Genomic DNA, 15407 nt, shown 5'->3' on the forward strand with positions numbered 1-15407 from the left:
GTACACCAAAAAAATACCCACAATGATTTCCATGAAGTGATGTGTAGAGTACTGCGATCTATAATACGAATCAAACTTGCATTAAGAACATTCAACATCCTTTGAACTACATTACTCAACACCATTCAAATGCTGATCCACACTTCCCTACTAAAACCATAAAATAATCTAGAATAACGACAAGGACCCACTTCGTGACATATTCTCCTGCAAAACGACTGCCAACCATATAATCATCTGGTACACATTTCTTATCCGTGTTTCACAAAAAACGCAACTTCCAGGCAATAATTCTGCATCTTGGGCATCTGTTGCGCTCAATTAAAAGATACTTTTATATCTTTTTTTTTATATCACTGTAGACGTTCACTAAACCGTCTTGCATCCGTGCAGTCATAAGATGACAACAGAGTAGCTTTAATTGGACACATTTTGGGGACAGGGTTTGCTTCGATTTAATGCTTTTTTTTAATTGGTGATTTATATCTTCTTAGTTTCTGGTTCCTTCTGACAGGAAAAGTTTCATTCAACGCCTGCATACTGGCAAAGTGATTTTTCTGGAAGGAATTAACGGCTCGACAGTAGAAGTGCTTAAAAAAATGTGCAGATTTGCATCAAAAGTTGAGTTTGATGACATTTTTTTGCAATTTTATTTTGGACAAATGAAAATGCGCTCCTGGCGGCCGTTAATCTTCGCAGCTACATCAATTGTCGAAATTTGCATTTTGGCCATTCGTTTATGTCAAAATAAATTTTTGAGATGTTTCCTTTTGAAAATTCTTCGCCGAGTTTTCGGTGGCATCTTGTTAGTAATAATATTTATGAGGATGCAGTCGATCGGAATGAAAAAGTGACAGACATTAAATTTTCGAATGGACAATATTTCGGTGGAGCTTGAATTATGAAAAATGGAGGAAGGGCAATCAGTGTCCTTACAAAGTACAACGTTTACATTTTATATTTGCATTTTGTTAATTCAAGCGACAATTTTAAGCCGACAAAGGGGTTCGTGGTGACTTTTAACAACATTGACAACTTCCTGGTTGAAAGCAAAGTCAAAGTCCACTATCTAATGTTTGTCAACTGAAAACCCAACCATTGCAGCAAATGCACCAAAACACCTAACTCAACTTCTGCAAAAATGATGCTCACCTATCATATTATGCATTTTCCAAAACACAACAATGTTTAGCGTTTCAGCGAAACTGTTGCAGTTTTTCTCCGGTATCAGGTTTCGGCCACCAAGACCATGCTCAGCAAGGTAAACGTAATGATGATTGCGTAATCACCTGCACTTATTTTTGGACACTTCCCAGAATAAATTGCAACGAGTAAAAGTTGCAACTCGGATGCAATGCGGGTGCTTTCAGTTGCACTTTTATAGAATAGTTGGGGGAAAAATTGTCAACGTTTCCGGCTCAGTTGTCACGATGCCTTTATCTTAAGCCGAATGACGTGAGGATATTTTATTTTGGGTTGACAGAAATGTTGCACTAATTGTTTGCTCCATTACCTCATGCAGTTCAAGTTATGATGGACTTTAATGGAATGGAAATTGATACTTTCAACGAACTAAATGCAATTATACGAGTTTGATCAACTTCTGATAAATGTATACGAAAACATGGAGGCAGGTTGCAAATTTTGAAAATTCCATTAAGGTTATTATTGGTGAATTCAATAACTTATGTTTATCGTATACTGGGGCAATTAGGCTATCGTATTCATCAATACAGGTGAATTGCATTCTATTGAATATTGTCACTTTTTCAGGTCTTATGTTATATGCAATTCGCCCTTTCGGTTGATACCCCACATGGCTACATTCTGAAAAAACAATGTACATTCTCGCTTCCCCCTAAACTCATCACAAAATCATACCACACATTACGGATAACAAACTCTCACAAAATTTTGTGAAGAAAGATTCAGCTGTTTTCCAGTAAACTGCGTGTGACAGACAGATAGACAAACACAGAGGCAAACGGAAACCCGTGGCGAAGTGCTTTTAGAACTATTATGGGATTATTCAGAGGCCATCGATTTCTGCAGAAAACGTGCCCTACCCTCATGAGGAAAATTATTCAGGAATTATACCCACTGCAAGAGAAGGACACTGATGGCCTCCAGAGACCTTTCGATACGACGGCAAAGGAGATAATAAAACTTCAGACCTGAACGGAATACTGAATAAGGTCCTTAAGCTCGCGATAAAGTTTAAACCGGAACTGTTCGCTGAGTTGTTTGAGGCGTGTATTTCCGAGTAGACATTCCCCAGCCAAGGCCGGTGTTTTCCTTAAAAACTGATAAAACTTTAGGAGAGACATCTCCCGATAAACCCATAGGTTTTTAGATACAATAAAGGAAATGTTGGAGTGCTTGTAGCTATTGGGAGCCAAGAAGGCTTTTCAGGCCGGCAGTGGATTTCGTAAAGCCAGATCATTGACACCTGATACCTTGCAAATTGCTACTGGTTTGGCCGAAAATGCAAATCACGGGAAGCGTAGCATTCAGAAATATGGCCAATCGGAACCTTATACGGAAGTGTCTGGCGGCGATTAATGCGTCCAAATATCTAACTGCTACTGTCGACAGTAACTTGCAAGAACAAAGGCTCCAGTATGAAATAAATATCCCCTCTGTCCATTCAATTCTCTGATTTCTCAGCTAACTCCCCCAACTACTTTGTGATTTACTCTGCCGCTACTTTTCGTCAGTCTATGTTCCCCTCCTTCCTGCGAATCCCTCCCGATAGTGGATGTAGCCTGCCCCGCATCGCCTACCATTCCCCTTCTCACCCCTATCCTTTTCGATTACCTCATTGGCAATCTTGATGCCAATGTCGGACCTGGCTACGACGGTCTTCCAAACCTCTTTTTGCTCAAAACTGGTAAGTCCATCTCCTTTTCCCTATCTCTTATTTTCAACAAAAGCCTCGAAGAGAATCATTTTTCCGGCTTGTGGAAGGAAGCTCTCATCATCCTCATACACAAAAGTGGCGATCGTACGCTTGCCGAGAATTACCGTCCCATTTCCCTGTTCTCCTCCTGTTCCAAAATCCTGGAAAGATATCTCATAGACTGGTTGTCCGCCCACTTTGGCAAACACGTAGTGAAGAGCAACACGGCTTCGTTAAACGTAGGTCCACTGCCTCCAACCTGCTTGACTTTACCAACTTTGTCGCCAAATGTCTAAATTCACGGCAAAAAGTGCATACCATTTACACTGACTGCGCTAAAGCCTTCGACACTGTAAATCACAAGATCTATCCAAACTCGCGTTCCCATACCACTTGTCTTATGGCTTGCCTCTTATCCTGTTTATCCTGTTTACTTTATGCAGACGACCTAAAGCTATTTTCCGCTATATCGTCGCCTATGGACTGTGTTTCCCTTCAATCTATCCTGGACACTCTGGTTCGTTGGTGCTCGACTAATGGTTTAGCGCTAAACGTCAGAAAGTGTCACTCTATTTGCTACTCCCTAAAATCCTCCCCATTCTTTCTCCTACTCTCTTAACGGACATTCCTTATCCTGCTTAAATTCCACTCAAGACCTCGAAATCACTTTCGACAATAAGCTCCGCTTTGGCACCCATTGCCTTGATGTCATTGATCGAGCACCAAAATTGTCAGGCTTTATACTTCGCTCCTCCTCTGATTTTGACTCCATCCAACCCACCTTAGCTCTCTTTAATTCCCTCGTGAGGAATACCCTCGTGTATTGATCCGTGATCTGGTCACCCTCCCGTAAATGTGATTGTCTTGCCCTTGAAAATGTGCAACCTAAATTCACCCGTTCCCTCTTCTTTCAGAAAAGCTTCCCTCGTGTGGACTACCCCTCCCACCTCCGCTTTCTGAACCTTCCCTTCCTACAACAGCGTCCTATCCTATCCTATCTGGATCTATGCACATTTTTTAAAGTTTCCTCGGGCCTGATGGACTGCTCCGCCGCTGACACATCACCTGCCGTCCTGCGACTTATAACAGAAGTAGCGCAGACATTTTCAACGTGTCCTTCGCAGAGCTCGAAGTCTACTTCTCTACTTTAAGTAGTTTTAAACGTAGCATAAAGTTTTTGCTTTCTCCTCCTCCTGAGGACAAAAATTAATAGGAGTTTACCCTGTTTGTTGTCCGTTAAATTAAATATATATAAATAATGGAACCAAAACTAGCTGACACCACTTCTGACCATAAATGTGGGTTACACCAGCGACAGAACGTTGGTTATAGTCGGAAAGCATCTCAAGAATACAAAGTTATGATTAGATGCAGCCATCAGTGCTGCTAAGGGTTGGCCTAGGCTCACACTTCCGGATAAAAACACGAAAATGGTCCTTATCACCAAGCACCATTGCGGAAATTACGTTCGCGTTAGGATTGGACGTCATATCATCCCTTCCTTGATGGTAGACGAGGCTCAGTTTTAGAACACGTACAGAATGCTTGTGACAAAGCTTCCAAGATGACTATGTGCTTGGATCCCTCCCAAGGATGCTCAACATAGAAGAGTCTTGGCAACCGTAATGGCAATTGTAGAATGTTCGTGGATTTTTGCAAATTCCACCGCCTCGTCATTGGTGGCACATTGTTCGAGCGCAGAACAATAAGGTCAGCTAGGTCTCAATGCCGTACGAGCAATCAAATCAACCACTTGACGATCAGCAATGGCGTAACAAGAGAGGCGTTGACATCGGCCTCAAAATCACAATCTGATGGTCGATTACGTTCACTTGCGTGTTGTGTCTGCCACTTCTCGAAGGGTTAGGGAGCGCTTGTATGACCCAGCTGTCTTTCGACAGTGGGAGAGGTATCTTGCTGAGTAATGTGCCATGAGCATTGGGCCGCCATTAAAAACGCTCTTTTCTCGAGTGCACAGGCCATTGGCCAGGTCCCGAAGCAGCATCATAAGATCTGGCTGGCTGCGAAGTCGTGGAAGTGGACCGATGAACGGCAGGGATTGAAGGTTCTACTGTTTGCTGCGAGTGACACGCTCAAACTCTTTCATCAAGCGAAATCCCGTTCAGTGTACTGTGCGCCGTGACAAGAGACCGCAATAATTTCAGAACTGTATACCGCATCACGAAAGAGCTTGCACGTAGTCGTAAATCTATCTATGATATTGTGAAGGACGTCAACGAACGACTTCCCATCCAAGATGGCGCGCAGCTGGAGAGATGGAAAGAAAACTTCATTATGTTCTTAACCACACCATATCCGGTGAGGTTCCTCGTCTTGTGGATAAAATGGCTAGTCACCGTAACACGCAGATACGGACTGGTCCTCCTAGCAGAGAAGAAATCATTTCGGCCATCAATGCACTCAAACGGAATAAAGCCGCAGGACTGATTTCTCCGCAGGGTTATTTCTCGCTGCACCTTCTGTTTCCGCTTTTTGGGTCGTACGGAAATCTTGGAAATGCGAGGCCTTTTCAAGAGAGTGGAAAGGGGAAGATAGTTCAGATTTCAAAAAAGGGCAAAGTGTGACAATTGGAGGGTTTTCAGCGTGCACCCTGCCGTCGTAAAGATAATAACTAAAAAACCTTGAATGCATCAAAGAACATCTCGAAAGCTTGATCAACAGAGAGCATTTTTGCCCCAATCGTAGCAGTACACAGAGTTTGGATCTTGGATTCATCATTCATTGATTCATCTGCTCTTCATCGATTTTGAGAAAGTTTTTGACAGCGTGAACAGGAAGTGTATTCGGCGTCATCTATGCAGAAGGGACAATCCGGAGAAACTAATAGTGGCATATGGCAAAAAATCACGTGTTGCACTGAGGTAAAATCTCAGAGCAATTTGACGCCCAACGCAGAGTCCGTCAGGGTCGCACCTTGCCACTGGTATTATTTCTTCTTGTTATCAGTAATGTTTTTCATGCTGTCCTGTCCGGAGGGCGCGGTGAAGTTCAATGGGCTATGATATTGATTTCCTCAAACCCCTCGACTACGCTTATGACATCTGTTTCCTCTCTCACCGTGTCATGCACCGCCATCCACTTAATGGCGGACCGGACCAATTGAAAAGCAACATACTTCCACGGTTGTGATCATTCTTGGGCACCTCCTCATTATAATTCATAAACATGTCGTAATTTTGAATTAATATAAGGGAACAAATGCCACCTTGTAACCACTCCGGTCACGCTGTTTTCAGGGCAGAGGTGAGGCAGAGTTTGATGGATTGCATCTTCCCTGGACGAGACAGGAAGTCATATAAGGCAAGTAGAGTTGGACTGAAAATAAACGCGAACAAACCGAAGGTTCTCAGTCTGACGACTCATTAATGGGCAGAGTACCGAACAACAGAAAAATCAAGTTGAGACTATAGGGGCCCTCGTATGGTGACTGCAGCGGCTTCCGGATGACATCACTCCTCTTCAGAACGTGGGTGCTGACTTCCAGTTCCCTAGGGGTATGGACTGCTGGTTGTGTCTAGTGAGATGGTGGAGGTGGCTTTAATTTGAGAACAGCATCTCGTAGTAACCACAACAATCCAGTCTCTCCAAGCCCGTCTCTTCTGTCGAGGACCCGGTCGCCGGGGAAGTCTTGGGTTTTCCCCATATACCAGTAGTAGACTCATCGTGGACGGCTGCACGGAGGCCAGGCAGAACGGAAGGCAAGACCCGCGACCAGGACGGTCCGTTGCGTGCCTAATGGCTACTTTTAGCATCCGATGTCAACGTTTTAGCTCCCATTGGACTGCGGGTGTTATGCGGTTGTCCGCTGGTTTTTCGAGCTCCGAGAAGAGAGTAGGTTCAAATTGCAATCCCTGGTTTGTAATGATTACGACGGGAACGCCAAAGTGTGGAATCCACTCACGACAGAGAACGGCCTCAGCACATCAATCTCTGGTTATGCCCTTCAAAGGTATTGTCTCAGGTCACCGCGTAAACCGATCAATGGATCGTGAGGCAATATTTCGAGCCGTGTGAGCCTCGCAAAGGGCCTATTATTGAGATGTATGGTGTGGAAGCGTTTTGTTGAGCTAGGGAACACACGTATTTCCTTCCTAGTACGGCTAGAAACTTTACACTTTTGGCATGAGATGCACAGGCTCAATTCACGACTTTGTTCATGGACGGTCAGAAATATTTACTGGAGACTAGCCGCTTCGTTATCCGAATGCAGGGTATGCGAGACCGTGCACCGAGCGAAACACAATCGGGCCGGAATGTATGGCCTAGATCTGTTTTAAGAGATCTCACAGTAGATATATGAATGTAACCTGAAAGTAGGGGACTCTTTGAACTTGTATTTAGAGTCCGATTGCAGGCTCTGAAGAACTGCATTATCCTTCTGGGCCATAGCAATTGCCAAAAAATTGACTGTGACTGGGATGTTGATTTCGGAGATCCGAGGCAAAGCGTCAGCGACTAGGTTGTCTTTACCGGACACATGTTAAATGCCCGATGTGAACTGGCTGGAGTGCCACAGTTGGTGGTGCGATGCTTTGGCGGGCTTTTGCCGTAAAGTACAAGTCGGAGGCTTATCGTATGTGAACAAGGTGAACGGTATGCCTTCAGGGAAATATCGGAAGTCATCAAGTACACATACGCGGCTAGTAATTCACGATCATAGGCGCTGTGATTCCATTGAGCGGGATTTAACAGTTTTGAAAGTTGCCAGCTTTGATTCACCCTCTGGGGAAAAGCAGCGCCTACTGCGATATCTGCGGTATCGACAAACAACTAGAGATGCATCTTGTTGAGGGAATGCCAAAAGTGTACCGTCTATTAACTGCCGCTTGGTGGTTTCAAACCCTTTAATGGTTTCTGGAGACCGCAAAACCTTTGGCGAATCGTTGGTCTTAGGACCAGACAGAAAGGCGTTAAGTAATGGTGGTGGTGAGCGGTGTCTATAGGCAAGGACCATTCTGACCCATCATAACTTAAACGCCAGGAGTTTAAGATATATGAAATTTTGTCAGGGGATAATACGCCACGAGCACGAACCGTTGAATTTGCTGGGATTGTCAAAGAAGGCAACAGCCACGAAAGCCTCACAGGAGGTGGAGGTTAACCCATCATCGGAGGGTTTTTTAATGTGGATGAGCGATATTTCTCGTCCCACACCTGCTTGACGAATAAGCTCAGGTTAGACATCAATCTGGCTTTGAGATATGACACCGGCGGCGATTCTGGCGTTTCATTATATGGTCTTCTAACATGAATTGCCATGCTAGAAGATCCCCGTTGGGTGTAATATGTTGGAGGATAAACGGAGTCTTCGAGGGTGGCTGGTGTCCAGTGGTGTTTCACACGCGTTCCTGATGATGGGTCGTCCCCCAACTCACTGCTGTTTCTTACTGTTGTTGCCCCTTTTCGTCGGGACCCGGTTTAATGTCACGACAGCTTTCCGACATTTCCTCTCAAAAATTTACACGAGTAAATATATACAAGAAAAAAAAAGAAGATAGAAGAAACAAATAATCAAACAAAAAGAAAAAAATAATTTTAGGACTCCTCTCACCCTAAATTTTAGACTCTCAATTCATGAACCTCCCGCAAAACTCATGGATGGCCAAAGTGCTATCCCAACCTGATAAAATTCTTTGCAACATGTGAGCAGGAAGAAAAACTCCCGCCTGCAGTGTTTTTTGTACGGAGAAACCACAATCGAGTTGCTCTACGTAGTCTCACCCGTCACGTCATGACAACAAAGAAGAAAGAATATTCTATTTTTCAAATTCTGAAAGTAATAGATAGTCGTTTCAGATATAGGTAGGGAAACGCACTTCCCAGAAGCTGGGAGGTATTGCCACCTTTCAGTATATAGCCGCGAGGGTCCGTAGATCCAGAGAATTCTGGAAGGCAATCACCTACGAGACATTAAGTCTCAAAGACAAAACAAATGACCAGGTCTTGTGGTATACCCCAAAGGATAGGCCAGGAAACTCTACTCTACAAGGTGGGAATGGAAAACTGAGGCTTCGGAACACTTGTTTCTTGGGGAAAAGGCGTGAAACCTAAAACAAGAAAGGTGAAGTGAAGTGTATGTGGAGCCGCGCCGGGGTCAATGTTGAGAAACTTTTGATTCTCTCCCGACACACCAAAACGAAGTTGTGAGCCGAAATAGACTATCTTCCAATGATTCAAGTTATAAAAACCTAGAAAACGTTGGGGGCCCAAGCTGGACGCAATTTATAATGACTAAATTGATTTTTCGATGGCCAAAAGATCATCCCAAGTAATAGGACCTTAAGCGAGCAAGTAAGACGACCTTAAGCGAAGAAGGTCCGCCCGCAAATATTAAAGTTCCATCGAAGTGTTCCGTCGACACGTGCTTGGACTATTTGGGAAATTAAAATAAAATTTAGAATTATGAAAATGTAAGTCAATTCTTGGAGTTAGGGGAAAGGGACCAGCTGTTGGTTTTTTTATAAAATCAATGAAATTACTCAGTTTAAAGGTTATTTGTTGAAATTGAAAATTAAAATTTGGAATGGAGGGATGGCAATGGGTAAATTAAAAGTAGTAAATTGGGAAGAAGTGTTAGGACGTGAGAAAACGAAGGAATATTGCATATTATTAAATGCATTCTTTCGTCAGATTGTCCCTGGCCGATGTAGAGCGGTAAATTTAGGAATCGAACCCAGTAGTATATTTGCGCAATGGATGTTTTGATAGATACATTGTTAAAAGTACTCACTATCAACTCTTTTGTTTTGGTATTAATTAAGGAGTCTATATGCTATACATATAATATTCAAGCTTTAAGTGACTACCTAATTTTTGTGTATTGTTTAATTTTGGGGCAGGTTTTAATTTTCTTAATGCTTTATCTATTTTGATAATGATCTGGGTAAGTAGAAAAATCCTAAATATACTTTGCTGTTAGGACATAACTAGTTTCGATAGAACTACAATTATTTCCGGTAAAACAGTGAATAAATTGATATTGAATCATTTTAGGAATAATATTTTTAAAGATAGAATTTCAGATAGTATTCATTTGAATAGTTATTTGAATCCGGAAGTCAATTGTAGGTCTTATTTCAGCGCAGGGCTTTGTGCAATTACAGTACAGATACAATGTTTTAATGTTAATTAAATTCAAATGAGGAAAACTATCCTTAAATCCTTATATACATTGAAAAATATAATGGCCACATGTTCATGGCTTGTAAGATATTGATTTTCCTTAAATACTATATTTCGGGAACAATTTATGCCCCTCATTAAATCTTGGCAAGCCCTCATATTTACGTCGCGGTTTTTTTAATTATTTCGTCGCTAAGAACATTGGAATATACATTCTGTAGATATTGACAGTTTTGTGTCAAAATCATGATGAAATTGGAAATCTTTTTATCTCAACCACCACGACGAAGGAAGTGGTCCTATTTAATATGGACGTACTCATCAGGTGCTACCTAGGAACATGCTGCTAGGATAAGTCAGATGAGGCAAGGTACTATATTTCGAATCTGAAGGGCATATAATCGCAGAGGTTTCGTCCTTCTATGAACATTAGATTATAATTGTTATAGTATTTGCTTTCAGTTAGCCAACACTGCTTATCATGAAAAGATAATTCCTGGAATCCACAAGGCTTTCCGGAGCAACACGAGCATTTCCATCATACATAGATCATTGGAAATGCGGGGCATGCAATCAATATTTGCAGGAGTGGGTGATGCTAAAATTAAAATATATTGGTTACCTCTAGACAACTTATCAAACAACGAAACGAGGTTACCTTGAAATTTCAAATTATTATCGTTTCCACTACATCGCAATTCCACAAATTGAATGCAAACAAAACGTGAAGTCCATATTTATTAAATTTGCATTCAAGTGATATTTGCACAATTGTTGCAGCTCCCCGGCCTGGCGCGATAGCAACTCTCCAGAACACTTTTCATTTTCATTTGTAACGGCGAAAGTGGGTAAGTAAAACACATTTGGCGCCCAGTTGGAAAACAACCCCGGGACAATGCGGGAGCAGATCACTATATAGAACTTCGGGAATGCGTTCCAATCCGTTGGCACTCAACGGCCACTCTGTTGCCCCACTGGCACTGACGGTGTTCAACAGGCGGCGACAGCTCCACTGTTACTGTGTCTCATCGCGCTCCACAAACGCTCCCCAGCTGCTGGTGTAGTGGTATGCCCCACAATCCCACTGACACACCAGTCACTCATGGCGCTCCGCAAGAAAGCTTCGCGATGCAACAGCACAAGAAAGCTCCCCAAAGAAGTCGCATTTTCCGAGATGTTGCCAGATTTTCTGATTTTCTAGGCTCTTCCTGGCTATGGTAGCTGGGGAGAATGCATTCAACGACTTCTAATCAAATATTTTTGGCTTCTGCGAAAGGGGAGCGAGAAAAGGGCTGGAGGAACTCAGGCAATTGCAAAAGTGGTATTCAATGCAAATTGCATGCGGTTCTCATGAAACTAAACGCAAAACGGTTGCTATTGTGGGGGTGAACGTCATAGGGTGGCTGACTTGGGGAGGTGCAGGAGGACACGAGTTGCTTCTGAGAAATATTGCCTGCATTTGGAATAGAATTTTATGATGCGACCATTTATTAATTCAATAACTAAATGTCATTAAACAGAGGCAATGCATCAGTCATCGTCTATTGTAAGACGTTGCTGTCATTGAGGCTTATTGATAAGAAAATTGCATTGCACTATTTGTAACGAAATGGGGCCTCTAAGGCAGTCGTCTGGTCTGAAAGGAATAATACTCTTTTGAAACAGTCACCCTTGATGACGATAAGGCGTTATTTGTGGATAACCGTGATGATGCTGTTTATCAATGAAAAAATGCATCTACGGGTATCCCCTTCAAAATCACAGTTCCATCATTTTCACAAAATTTCATTTCAGTAGGTATCACCGTTTGACAGACGGACAATCTTAATAATGATTTGCTTTGCACGAATCCTTGAAAAGAAAAATAACAATCGACGTTGCAATGGCGCCCAACGTGGGATGTGAAAAGTTAGGCCAGGAACAATTATGAGATTGACAAAAGAAACTAATTAAGGTTCCAATCTTCAATTCAGGCATGTTGAGTGGAGATAATATAAGCTGAATATCCCGTCTGGAATATTCCAACCCTATTTAGTTTGACAATTTTCAACGAAGAAACAGGGCCCATCTTTAAACTCAGAATGGCATAGCTTGCTGCATGCCCGAGTATTAACTTTTCAACCAAGTTTCGTGACTCTTATTGACCCTTTCTAAGCAAGGTGCGTATCACATACAGATAGGCAGACAGATGGTACACAGATAGATGGCAGATGGCCAAAATAACGAAGTGACCGATTTGAATAAAATTTTGTTTTCCACAAAATCGTTGCTAAATAACAAATTTGCTTAGCGAGAGTGCTGCATATTAATTGGATACTGGAAAGGTCGATATTAGATGGGTGATCTGCCACTTTAGAGAGCAGATATCTGTTTCAAGTGTATCTGTTTGTCTGATCTGGCCAGGGGATGTATAAGTACTATTGATCAATCTGTCCAATGTAGATCGTATCGAGAGGAAGTGCCACATTGCCGGTGAATGTGACAAGCATCTCAAATGGATCCCGAGCGGTAGAAAGGAGAGCTTGGAAGACAGGAATACGGCCGGAAGCAGGAAGTATCTTCATTTCAAAAAAGTCGCGAAACATGAAGCTGGACGCTTGCATATATTATGTGAAATTATCCACTTCCAAGTGATATTGACATTCAAAGTCTTGAATTTACAAAGAAGCCACAACTCAAAACTAACACCGGATTCAGAAAGTACTACCGAAGACCTTTCATTTGATACCCCACATGACTTTGGTGAAAAAAAATTTACACTCTCCTTTTGCATATATGGGGAACCTCCCTTAAATTTGGCGTAGAATTACGTAATTCCTTGTACGCGTGAGCATTCACAGTTCCCACCTTTCTACCAAATTTGGCGTCAATCGCAACAACCATCTCCGAGGAAAATGTGTGTGACAGACAGACAGATGGGGTTTTCCCGGAAAAGTGGAGGAGACAAAAGGCTGTGCCAATCCGCATAAACCTTTGGGTGATCCTTCGCATTATAGGCCTATAGACGGCATCGGCAAACTTTCCGAACGGGTCATCTTCAATAGGAATGTGCCAATCACAGAAAAGGAGGGTGGTCTCTCAGACAGACAGTTCGGATTCTGAAAGGCAAAATCTACTGCCAATGCGACTAGCACGGTGACAGAAATTGGGGAAAAAGCACTGGAGATCAATAAATCTTGCGCGGTAGTTACTCTCGACGTGAAGAATGCGTTCAATACGGCAAAATGGAGCAAAATAATTGCGGCTTTAGCCAAATTTGGCGCTCCTAAATGCACATAGCCAAGGAATTTCTCCGGGAAAGGATATTGTGTTACGATTCGAATGATGGACCTAAGACGTATAGAACAACTTGCGGGGTTCCACAAGGATCAGTTCTCGGTCCTCTCCTGTGGATAATAATACATGACGGAATTTTAAAGTTGCAACTGCCCAAAGGAGTGACAATCGTTGGCTTTGCAGATGGCATCGGAGTGACGATCGTGGTACAAAATATTGATGAGATCGAGATACTCACAAACGAGGCAATTTTTGAAATCAGGTCTTGACTAGAGGAAGCTGGTCTGACGCTCACAGAGCATAAAACTAAGGTAGTTTTGATCACCAAGCGAAGGTAGCAAACGTCGATAAAGATCAGGACTGGTGAACACATCACACAGTCGCAGCCAACGCCTAAATACCTAGGAGTCATGGTTGATCAAAGACTGAAATTCAAGCCCCATTTTGAAAATTTAGCAACCAAAGCTTCCGGGGTGGCTGCATTGTACGCAAGAATGTTACCAAAATATAGGTGGACCCAGGCAAAGCCGTCGGCTCCTCATCTCGAGAGTTGTCAGCTTCATCTTGCTTTATGCAGCTCTAGTCTGGGCACCGTCTTTGAAGTTGGAAGCAAATAGAAAGAAAATCCGATTAATACTATTATCAATTGAAATTTTAGGCTTTTGCCTACATACAGATGTTTTAGTCTTATCCCTGTTGTTACGGGTCCTCCGAGAAGCACTAATCTACTGTGAACAAGTTCCGGACATTGTTCCAGGATGTACATATACACATGTACACGGAATCAACGTGAGTGGGGGAGCAACCCCGCGTTTCTTTCTTATGGGTTCGACATATGTATCACTCTAACTACATATTTAGTTGCCACTTAGAGGATCTAAGTGGATAATAGCATGTCAACTACACTTACGGGTCATTATTGCCGCTTTACGGAAATATGTTTCAGTTCATTCCTGGCCTTTCTCAAACTTTCTCACTTTTCGACTATTCTGAGGCAACCAATTCCATTGAATGGTATAGCGAGTAATGGATTTGTCGCCCTTTCTTAGAGTGTGACCTATACAATGTCAATTCCGCCTTCTAATCGACACGTTCACTGGGACCTTGCTGGTACCACAACTAAATTCCTTGTTCGAGACTGGGCCGGACCAAAGCACACCGATAACACAGCGGTAACAAGATTTTTGGTGTTCCGCCTATAACTGTCGATAGGAAGAGTGCGATGAACAGTCAGACTGAAAAGCTTGGTTTTAGTAGTATTTCTCTTCAATCTGACTCTGCGTTTCCTTTCTGTCTCTGATTGTGTTCATCAAGGAAATGCCCCCTTACCACTCCTCTTTGTTCTTGTTATGGACAATATCTCACACATCCAACGTCCAGCGCTCTAGACAGATTATGTTTTTCTAGCGTCTCATATCAAAGCTGATTTTGGGTAACTTGTTCAAATATGTAATGATCGCCTCATGCAACACGGTTACAGACGGAAGATAAAACAAGTTTTTTTAAGAGCGACCCCAATGTAACAGACACTATCACTGTCATTGGCGGTGACCTGCCCATAACTGAGCGATTTAAATATTTCAAATCAAAGCTATCAACCATTGATAAATGGTTATGAAATTGCTTCACGTATAAGCGCGTTCTTTGTGATCAATGCATCAACGAATGACTGAAATCCAAAATTTACAACAATATCGTTCGCCATCTATCGTTCTGAGTGTTGACTACAAAAGACAATGAACTATGCCTCGCGGTAATGGAGACGAAAATTTTGCGTTGCATTTTACATCTGAAATGAGGGTATCCATGATCGATATGGGGCTGCATCGATTGTTGAGAAATTGTCAAAGAAAGGTCTTCGATGGTATGGACCTTCGATGGTATGAACCTCCTCTTCAAGCGAGCCAAATAAAGCGGGGACTGGCAGAGGTACAAAAATGCACTGACTGCGTATAGCAACGCGATCAGGAGAGCAAAACGGAACAGCGTCAGGGAATTCAGTCAAGGGTTGGAACAGATCACAGAAGCAACCAGGCTTTATAAGGCTGCAGCCAAAGACGGGGCAATATCCTGTCTGTTTGAAGAAGGA

General features: G+C 42.6%; 1 protein-coding gene and 1 long non-coding RNA gene across 3 annotated transcripts in view; both read right to left on the minus strand.

Annotated features, from left to right (window-relative positions):
• The window catches only part of LOC119649831 (nuclear hormone receptor FTZ-F1), a 491622-nt gene that overhangs the window by 451061 nt on the left and 25154 nt on the right, over positions 1 to 15407 (minus strand). The window lies entirely within an intron of this gene.
• LOC119649833 lies at positions 9812 to 11109 on the minus strand. The gene is made up of 2 exons (XR_005249204.1): positions 10701 to 11109; positions 9812 to 10640 (listed from the first exon to the last, which is right to left on the minus strand). It is a non-coding gene; the product is annotated as an uncharacterized LOC119649833 (long non-coding RNA).

Source organism: Hermetia illucens, chromosome 2 (genome assembly GCF_905115235.1).
Source record: "Hermetia illucens chromosome 2, iHerIll2.2.curated.20191125, whole genome shotgun sequence".
NCBI lineage: Eukaryota > Metazoa > Arthropoda > Insecta > Diptera > Stratiomyidae > Hermetia > Hermetia illucens.